General features: G+C 39.8%; 1 protein-coding gene across 1 annotated transcript in view; it reads left to right on the plus strand.

Moving 5' to 3' along the window:
- The window catches only part of LOC125025269 (mucin-19-like), a 79,113-nt gene that overhangs the window by 13,616 nt on the left and 55,497 nt on the right, over positions 1-10,000 (plus strand). The gene's annotated exons all lie outside the window — the stretch shown is intronic.

Here is a 10,000-nt window from a genome sequence, read left to right on the forward strand (position 1 = left end):
TACTTTTACTTTTTCGTAAACCATTGCGGTGATTCTGTTTCTATATCTGTGTTTGTCTTTCTCTTGATCTCTGTCTCTGTCTTTGCATCTGTCTCGTTTTCTCACTTTCTCTCTCTCTCTCTTTCTGTTTCTATCTCGCTTTCTCTCTTTCTCTTACTCTCTCTCTCTCTCTCTCTCTCTCTCCCTTTCTCTCTCTCTCTCTCTCTATCTATCTCTCTCCCTCTCTCTCTCTCTCTCTCCCTCTCGATAAATTGATAGACAGACAGATCGATTCGATAGATTAAAGTGTAGACCACCACCTCATACTGAAAATATATCACGTGGTTGAGAACGCCGCTTGCAATTTAAAAAGCAAACAAGGGCGGCTGTCGTAAACTTATAGCGGCTATCAATAGTTGTGATTTAATGTATCGTTTCGCTCCTCGCATCTGTCGCTCAAATCCTAAAATCGCGAAATTCGTTGACGTTTGCCAATCCGCGATGTGAATATTAATTACTTTTTAATGATGAATTGTCCCTTAGCCTGTGTTGTCTTTTGGTCTCTCTTTCTCTCTCACACACACACACACACACACATATATATATATATATATATATATATATATTTTCATCTCTCTCTCTCTCTCTATTATATTTTTCTTTCTTTATCTATCTCTGTCTATTCTATCCTTACTCATCTGCCTGTCTGGCTCTATCTCTGTCTCTCTCACTCACTTTCACTCTCGGTCTTTTCCCTTGTTCTTCCCTTCGCATCTCATCTCTCGCTAGCTCTCTTTTACCTGCTGCTACTGATTTTTAGTCTCCTCATTAATCACGTTATTCTTAACTTGGAATGGCCGAACGATCGTTGCTCAGCATTAGTAAGGTACCGTGATATTATTTAGCAATTGAAGCGAAAAAAAAAGCAGAAAATAGCAATACTTTGAGAAAGCGTTGGCAGGATTTTGTACGTTGAGTGTATGTATGTGTATGTTTGTTTGCGTGTGTGTATATGCGTGAAATGCAAAGACAATATTTTATGCAGGTTCTCTCCATCTTCATTTGTTTCTTCTTTATCCCCCTCCAACATCTACTTATCCTCTATCTCTCGTCTCGTTCCATCTTCCTCTTTCTCTTCAGCATGGCGACACACATTCACTCTTTTCCTTGCAAAAATTAACTAACTTTGACACTAAATAACTTTTCCAATACTTATATATAGTGATATGTTACTTCGATTCCGCGAAACCTTTTTTTTTTTTTTTTTTTTTTAACTTTCGTACTGAGGACTTGCTTACACGTGGGAGATAAAGGAAGAAAAAAACATGCGAATATGTCTTGGTTTATCCGTGTGTCGTTTATTTCTTCCCTCCGTTGCTTTGGTGTACAAGGATATCCTTGTTTTTTTTCTTCCATTTTTTTCTTTCGTTGTTTTTTTGTATTTTAGGATACCTTCCTTTCGTTTTCTTGTTTCAGGATATCCTCGTATATTTTTTTAATGTTCCCCTTTCCGGTTTTTTTTGTTGTTTTTTTTTTGTTTTTTTTGGTATATTCGGATGTCCTCGTATTTTTCCTGTTATTCATTTCGTTGTTATGGTATACTAGGATAGCCTAGTTCTATTTTCTTGTTCCTCTTTCCGTTGTTTTGGAAGAAAAAAAGAAAAATTCATCTTGTCCTTGCTTCCGTTGTTTTTGGTATAACCCATATGTTATATCCTGTTACTTTCCCTTTTTTATGCTTCGAATTTGTTCAGCATAAAACCTTCACTGGCAAATGGCATTCTTTTCTGCATTTATGCGACGGCGGAAGGCATAAAATTCACCTCATTTTTGAATCCTACATCAAGACTTTTACGGTCACGCCAAGTCACGAGCTCATGGGAGATATAAAGCGAGAAATAACAACGCAGAAGCAAGATTGAGTGTCTCGTGGGCGGGAAGACGTTGGATAAGGGGTGAGAACTGTGGGCGTGTGATCCGAAATCGGTTTTAACGCCCGCGAAATGGAGAAAGAGGAAGGAGGGAGGGAGGGAGCGGGAGGAGGGGAAGGAAGAAAGGAAGGAGAGAGAGATAGATATATATATAAAAAAAGTACCTTTAAATATGTATATTCGGATCCGTAATATTTCCTTTATCTTTTGCTAATGAAAAGGCATTCAGTAATGAGAGAGAGAGAGAGAGAGAAAGAGAGAGAGAGAGAGAGAGAGAGAGAGAGAGAGAGAGAGAGAGAGAGAGAGAGAGAGAGAGAGAGAGAGAGAGAGAGAGAGAGAGAGAGAGAGAGAGAGAGAGAGAGAGAGAGAGAGAGAGAGAGAGAATCCATGCACGATTGGAGGACAAAGGTGTTCAGTTTGCCTTATTATCAGTACTCAGATGGAGATAAACAGCTGCTAGTGTATTTCATCAATACATATATATACAATGAATAGCAATGACAAAGGCAACAGATGTAATCATGCTAATGATAACAGTATTAGTAATGATAATGATGATAATTATGATATTGGTAATGATAATAGTAGTAATAATAATAACAACAATAATCTTCTTTAACAGCCGAATCGCGTGACGTTGGCGACCAGATGATGCCAAAACTTTGCATCATCATGGTATAACTAGGGAAAATACTCAGTAGTTTGCCATTGCCTCACGAGGGTACACTGTGAGAGAGTACCATTCTCCTTCCCAAAAGCTCTTCTTCTGGAAATATAACTACCGTTGGCCTTAGTCATAGCTCATCCACCTCCCCTACTGATTTGGGATCAATGGATCCGCTGTTAGCTGTCGTCCCTAAACTCTAAATTACCCAAGGGCCCATCCAGGTTTTATGTCGCCGACCGCACTCGACAGTAACAGCATGATCAATAACGATCATATGAGCGCATTTTATAAGAGTTAGGTGGGACTGCCTAACTTCACGCACGATCTCCACACGCTGCTTGGATGCAGTTTAGTATCATACCCAGGGCATAACAATGATAATAATAATGCTATTGATAAGAATAATGATGATAATGATAATAACGATGATAAGAATAATTATAATGATGATGCTAACAACAACAATAATAATTATAACAATAATAATTATAATAATAATTATAACAATAATAATTATAATTATAATTATAACAATAATAATTATGATAATTATAACAATAATAATTATAATAATAATTATAATAATAATGACAATGAGCATAATAATGATTATATAAGATTAATAGTAATAATAATAATCATTATTATCATTATTATTACTATTATTATTATTATTATTATTATTATTATTTAACAGTAGTTATGAAAATAATCATAACAGTAATGATCCCCATGCTAATAATGATCTAAATTCTCCCGTAAAAGTATGAGAACAGCACACTTAATCCTCATCAGTTAATATCCACATTATCCGCAATATCCCCCTTGACACTCATAAAAGAGTAAACACCCATCTCTCTTATTCAAAAGTTTTTTCTCTAGAATTGCTCTTTAGTGTTGCATGAGGCGAGGAAACGGCTGCTGAGACGAATGATCTAATGAAAAAGAAAACGAGCGATTTGTTGGGAGTGATGTCATTTCCTCTCGCCACGCCCACCGCCCACCCCACGCCCACATACACTATTCCTCTTTGTCTCACCAGCGTCCGCGAGAGGGAGGGAGGGAGGGGTGTGTGAGGGGAGAGGAGGAGGGGAGATAGAGAGGGGAAGGGAGTGGGGGGAGGAGAGAGAGAGGAAAAGAATGGATGGAGAGGTGGGGGGGTAGAGGGGGAAAGGGAGGAATGAGAGGGAGAGGAGATAGAGAGGGGAAGAAGGGGAGGAGGGGGGGAGAGGGAGGGGAGACAAGGAAAGTTAAGGAAAACAATGTTTATAATGATGGAACTTTTCTAACAGCGAAAGTAGCTGCTTTGTTCCTGCCTTGATCAACCTTTTCATAGTGCATAAAACTTATAACAATATGATGTTAATGAATTCGGGAGATATCAATAGAAAAAAAAAATCGATTTAATTCTTAATCAAGTTCAAGAGTCTCATGGGTGATATTTGCAACGTTTTATATGTACGCATCGTATCAATAATAGATATACAAATAAAAGTGTGTTATTTATTTCCATCATTCTGATTGAGCATTCTATTGTCGATATGCTAAAAATTATTTGTGTATATATACATATATACATACACACACATATATGGTGTGTGTGTGTGTGTGTGTGTGTGTGTGTGTGTGTGTGTGTGTGTGTGTGTGTGTGTGTGTTAGTGTGTGGGTGTGTAGTGTGTGTGTGTGTTTGTGTGTGTGTATGTGTGTGTGTTTGTGTGTGTGTTTATGTGTGTGCACATATAAACGAGAAAGACAGACAGACAGACAGAGACAAAAAGACAAAGATACAAAGAAGTAGACTGACAGAAAGAGTGAAAGACAGAGAAAGAGACAGGGAAACACATAATAATATACAAACGGCCAACAAGACGTATTCAGTCACTGCAAAATTAGCAATTAACTCATCACATGCGTAGAGCAAGAGCCATGAAGAAATCGTTACCAGCACTACACACATTTCCTGCATGAATGTGACGTGATTTTTTTTAGCTCATGGAAAGGTCATGACAGAAAGTGTAGGTTGGGGATTCATACGCTGCTGAAAATTATAGATTACGCCAATGCAGGAAATGTGAGATATTGAAGAAAATCTCAAGATGGTTGTAATTCAGGAACAGTGTAAGAAGAGAGAGAGAGCGAGAGAGAGGGAGAGAGAGCGAGAGAGAGAGAGAGAGAGAGAGAGAGAGAGAGAGAGAGAGAGAGAGAGAGAGAGAGAGAGAGAGAGAGAGAGAGAGAGAGAGAGAGAGAGAGAATAAATGCCAATAACAAAGACTGCTTGTATTATAATTTCAAGAAGCAAATATCGCCTTTGACATTCCCTCGAAACGAAATGACACCAATGCTGTCATCCACATATCCGCATTGAAGATTAACACAGCTTTCCGGGAACTAAACTCAAAGGAAATTGTTGTTGTTGTTATTATTGTAATTAACGTTTTAGGCCTACTTGCAGGTCTATATTTCCTTCGTTGCATAATAATTTTGAATCTGTAATTTGCTCAAGCGTGATCTTTCAGTTGTTATTTTCCCCCTTTCCTTTTCATTCTCACTCTAGCTTCTTGGTTGATGATGTAACAAGTGTGACTGGATGACTGCTTATTGTGTTATTGTTGTGTTGTTTTTATGTCCAGTGTCGTCAAGATCTGTAGTATCCTGTTTTTCCTCCATTCATGTTCTGCTGAAAGTTCATTTATAAACACCAAAGGTATACCCCAACAAGACATCATTTGAGACATCACCGTCAGTCAGCGTCAGTGACTTCGCCAGCGCCAGGAACTTCCCCTTCTGCTGCAGCGCTTCACAATTACCCTCTCGAGCGACTAGGCAAATTGTCCCACACAATAAGTTCGTTGAGGAGAAAGTGACTCTTAACACTCTGGCCCTGTCGACATAATACCCACCCAGCTGGGACAATTAGGTAATTTCCATTCAGTCAGAAAAGAAATGTAATTAAGATTTGATAAGAGGAGGAAGGAAGAAGGAAGGAAGATAGGAAGAAGAAAAATTCTTGCTCTTCTTAGGTTCCTCTTGGGATAATTTTTTCTTCTTGTTCCTCCTACGAGAGGCTCTTAACCTTTCCCCGCTCGGAGAGTTAGCAAGAGCGAGTGAGTTACCAGAAACCCTGGACTCCCTTTCACTCGAGACTCTCTTTATTTACGTGCTCTCTGGCTATCATGGAGAGTCCCTTTTGTGCGGCGACACGAATACACAAATACAATATTCGAGGAAAGTGCGTCCCTTACACGTGACTGACAGTATAGCCAAGCTAGGTTGGTGCCACCGTGCATGATGAAGTGGCAAACGCATGCACGATCACTTTATCATCCTGACGGTTCCATTATCATAACTTTCCCCCCGCAGCAACAAAACAGGAATGTAGAGTTTCTTGCAGTTTTGTATGTAGTCTGAATAACGGGTTAAACTCACGCGCACTCTCTCGGGAAGGAACTAATTTGAGGGACTTCCCTAATTCTAGATCTTCGATTACGCCATTCGACAACCGATTGTAAATGACGATCCATTACACTTCGCTCGAGAAAGGAAGCTGATTATCATAAATCTGTCGTTAAGGCCGTAACTAGCAGTTTGAGTCTTGCCATCCGACAATACGAAAGTTTCTCGCTCTGGGTTGCATTCCAAAGCGCATGCAAAGTGATCAGGCAATGATGAAACACATCAGCTCTGCATTGGGAATAAGCTGTATTGCATTAGATTTTTTTTTCTTTTTTTTCAGATAACCTCTGACCGATGTGTCTGAAGAGGGTTGGGGTATGTAGCTGTCAGTCCACATTTGTCGTTTGTCTGTAGATGGGGAAATGAAGTGACTAATGACTTGAGTCGTTTGCTTGTAGATGGGGAAATGAAGTGACAAATGAAATGAATGCGATTTAATCTGATTGTTCGGCTTTTAATGAGAATTCCAGCTATGATAATAACACTAGATGAGCGTAATTACCATAACGACGCCGTAATGATAGTAATGATGATTAACTATAAATCATACACACACAGAGTGAAAAAGCATTTGAAAACGAGAAAAGCAACCGTAACAATAACAATTACATAATCATAATACTTACACCACAAAAAAAGATAAACAAATTGAAACGAAGAGGTTGCTAGCGAAAGTAGGGCCAGCGAAAGGGGAATAGACGAGAATCTGGATAATTGATGTGTGGAGTCGCCGGTTTGCCCGAATCAGATATGATGAGGGGAGGGGATAGAGGGAGGAGGGGGTGGCGGGAGGGGTAGGGGAGGGTTGGAGGGAGAGGGTAGGGGGGTTGAGGGAGGGAGGGAGGGAGGGGAGAGGCGGGCCCACGAAGATCTGTAAATTGGAATCGATCATGGAGGTAATCTGCCAAAACGGAGATGATTTCTCTATAATTACTGTGGTATAAACGTCGTTAGTAATATGGAGACACTTGAAGATTACTTAGGCGTCTTGTCTATTTCTTTTCTTTTTCTTTTCTAGTGTAATTATACTTTGTTTACTTATTTATTTATTTCTATCAAATTGCACATACGATACATTGTTGTTTTTTTTCTCTCTCTCTTTTTGAATTATGCTTTATCTATTTATTTATTAATTCATTTATCTTAATGCCTGTTTCTTCTTCATACCTTTTTCATTAGACTTTCTTTATTTATCTTTCATCTTTAGCGAATAAGCTACGAGGCTGATAGATAGTTACTACATTCTGTTTTAAGAGTTCTCTGCTAAACTTCATTCTATAAGAAAATGTATTAGCGGTTATGAACGATTTTTAAGCAATTCTCATTATAGCAATTTACGATGCCATTCACTATAAAAGTATATATAAAAACGTCATCAGTGCCGTTGTAAAGACACACCGGTATAATTTGTTCAGAACCTAGACGCTAACTACATATTTTATCTTCCACAGGTGAGCCATGTAACATATCACTAGCCTCCGCATTCTCCCATAGTAAGTGATTTCACAAATAACGTATATTTATCATGGTAAGACTGACTACCGTGAAGGTCCAAGAGTTAAAGCACTAGGAACCCGATTCCCGTGGCTCCGAATTCGGAATGCCTGCGCCACGAGAGGTCAAACGCAGGGTCGGGAGGGGAAGTTACCGCCGTGGCACGGGTGGTAGGGATGAATTGCGGTTGATTAGGAAGGGCGTCTAAGGTGGTGCTGGTAAATAAACTCTTATGGTATAATGAATGGCTGTGGAATAACATACACACATTGTTTATAGATAGGTTGATAGACGGCTGTATACGTATGTATTTTTACATATATTCACATATATGTATGTATATGTATGTGTGTATGTATACATATACATATACATATGAATACACACATATGTATATATATAATACACACATATACATATATATATATATATATATATAATACACACACATATGCATATATACATATATGTATATTTATATATGCATATAAACATGCATACATACATACATATATATATACATATATGCATATATATATGTATATATGTATATATATACATACATAGATGGATACATATATATAGATATATATATATGAAAGGAAATCAGCCACAGTAAGAAAATGAAATTGAATTGTAACGTTTCGAACTCTTCACGAGTTCCTCTTCAGACGAATGATAAACCAAAATGGTTAACCATTCGTCTGAAGAGGAACTCGTGAAGAGTTCGAAACGTTACAATTCAATTTAATTTTCTTACTGCGGCTGTTTTCCTTTCATCTTTGTGTACACGTTACTGTGTTTGTCTTTGTGTCACATATATATATATATATATATATATATATATGTGTGTGTGTGTGTCTGTGTGTGTGTGTGTGTGTGTATGTGTGTCTGTGTGTGTGTGTGTGTGTGTGTATATATATGAACATACAATATGCATATTTGTGTCTATGCATCTTGCTGTCTACATATATTTTTGTGTATACATCTGTCCATCAATCTATCTGTAGACTTGTGTGAGTGTCGCATGCGCCCACCCGCGCAGCCGAGATGCATCGCCGTCAACTGCCCCAAGCGAGTTCCCTTCCCCCCTCCCCTCCCTGCTTCCATCTCCTACCCCCTCCCCTCCCTGCTTCCCTCCCCTACCCCCCACCCCTTGTAAACCGAGCCTGGGAAATCGGTCAACAATGGCGACACATCCAATTAAGGTGCCGCCGAGACCCCGGTGACTCCGTAATGATGCGGGCGCGTCGCCGCCGCCTTCGGAACGCCGGCTTCTCGCGGAATCCCATTGTCCGGGCGGGCGAAATTCCGGGCGGCGCTGGAGAGACGCGCGGAGGTCGCCCGGGGGCACCGCGCGCCCCGTAATTGCCGCCGCTATTATTTCCCGACGGGGAAGCCCGCTCGGGCGTGACTCCCGCGCGGCTGGGGTGCGGGGGTGGGGGGGGAAAGTGACGATACGAGAAGCGTGAGCGAGCGCGTGCGAACAAGGCTTATACACACACACACACACACAAACACACACACACACACAAACACACGAACACACACACGCAGTCACTGTCACACATGTTCACAAGCAGTGAAACACTCACTAATATTAAAAATTTCGAATCAAATATCCGATAATACTGCTTAAAAAATATATATATATTAAATAGCAAGAAAATATATTATAAACCAACATCTTAAGACACGAAAAAGGAACATCCCGTAATATAACTGTACATGATGTAATCCTAATTATTGATATCATTTTCATTATCATCTCCTTCGTTATCATCCTCATCCTCGTCACCATTATCACCATCTTCATGCTCCTCCTCCTCCCCTCCTCCTCCTCCTCCTCCTCCTCCTCCTCCCCCCCTCCCCCTCCTCATCCTCCTCCTCCTCCTCCTCCTCCTCCTCCTCCTCCCCCTCCTCCTCCTTCTCCTCCTCCTCCTCTTTATCATAACCATCATCACCATCACCATCGTCAAGATCCTAATTCTCATCAACATCAAATTTCGATTCTAAATTTAGTCACCAACAGCAGAAAGCGATCCCATAAAGAGACCAGTTAGTATACACCCTCGATTTTCATAAACATGCGAATTAGCAACCCCTTTTGCCGAATCAAGTTACGGCATTTCTTAAACCGGGAAAACCGTCTGATGAATGATCCAATTACGACCCAATTACGCTATTCAACTGCAATTGCAAACCCTCGCAAGGCCACATAATCCCTTGCACAAATTTCTCCTTTGGTAGATCTTCACACAATCACTGGAGGAGAGAAAAACGACATGAACTCTACGTGTCACAAGTAATCGCGTGTTTTGAACTTTTGCTTTAAATAAAAGTTACTATTAAAACACAACTTATTACGATCTATAAATGGAGATACATTTGTTTATAGATATTAGACATCCAGACATACACGCACACACAAACACACACACATACACACAAACACACACAGACAAACACACACACA

Source organism: Penaeus chinensis, chromosome 4 (assembly GCF_019202785.1).
Source record: "Penaeus chinensis breed Huanghai No. 1 chromosome 4, ASM1920278v2, whole genome shotgun sequence".
In the NCBI taxonomy this organism is placed as follows: Eukaryota; Metazoa; Arthropoda; class Malacostraca; order Decapoda; family Penaeidae; genus Penaeus; species Penaeus chinensis.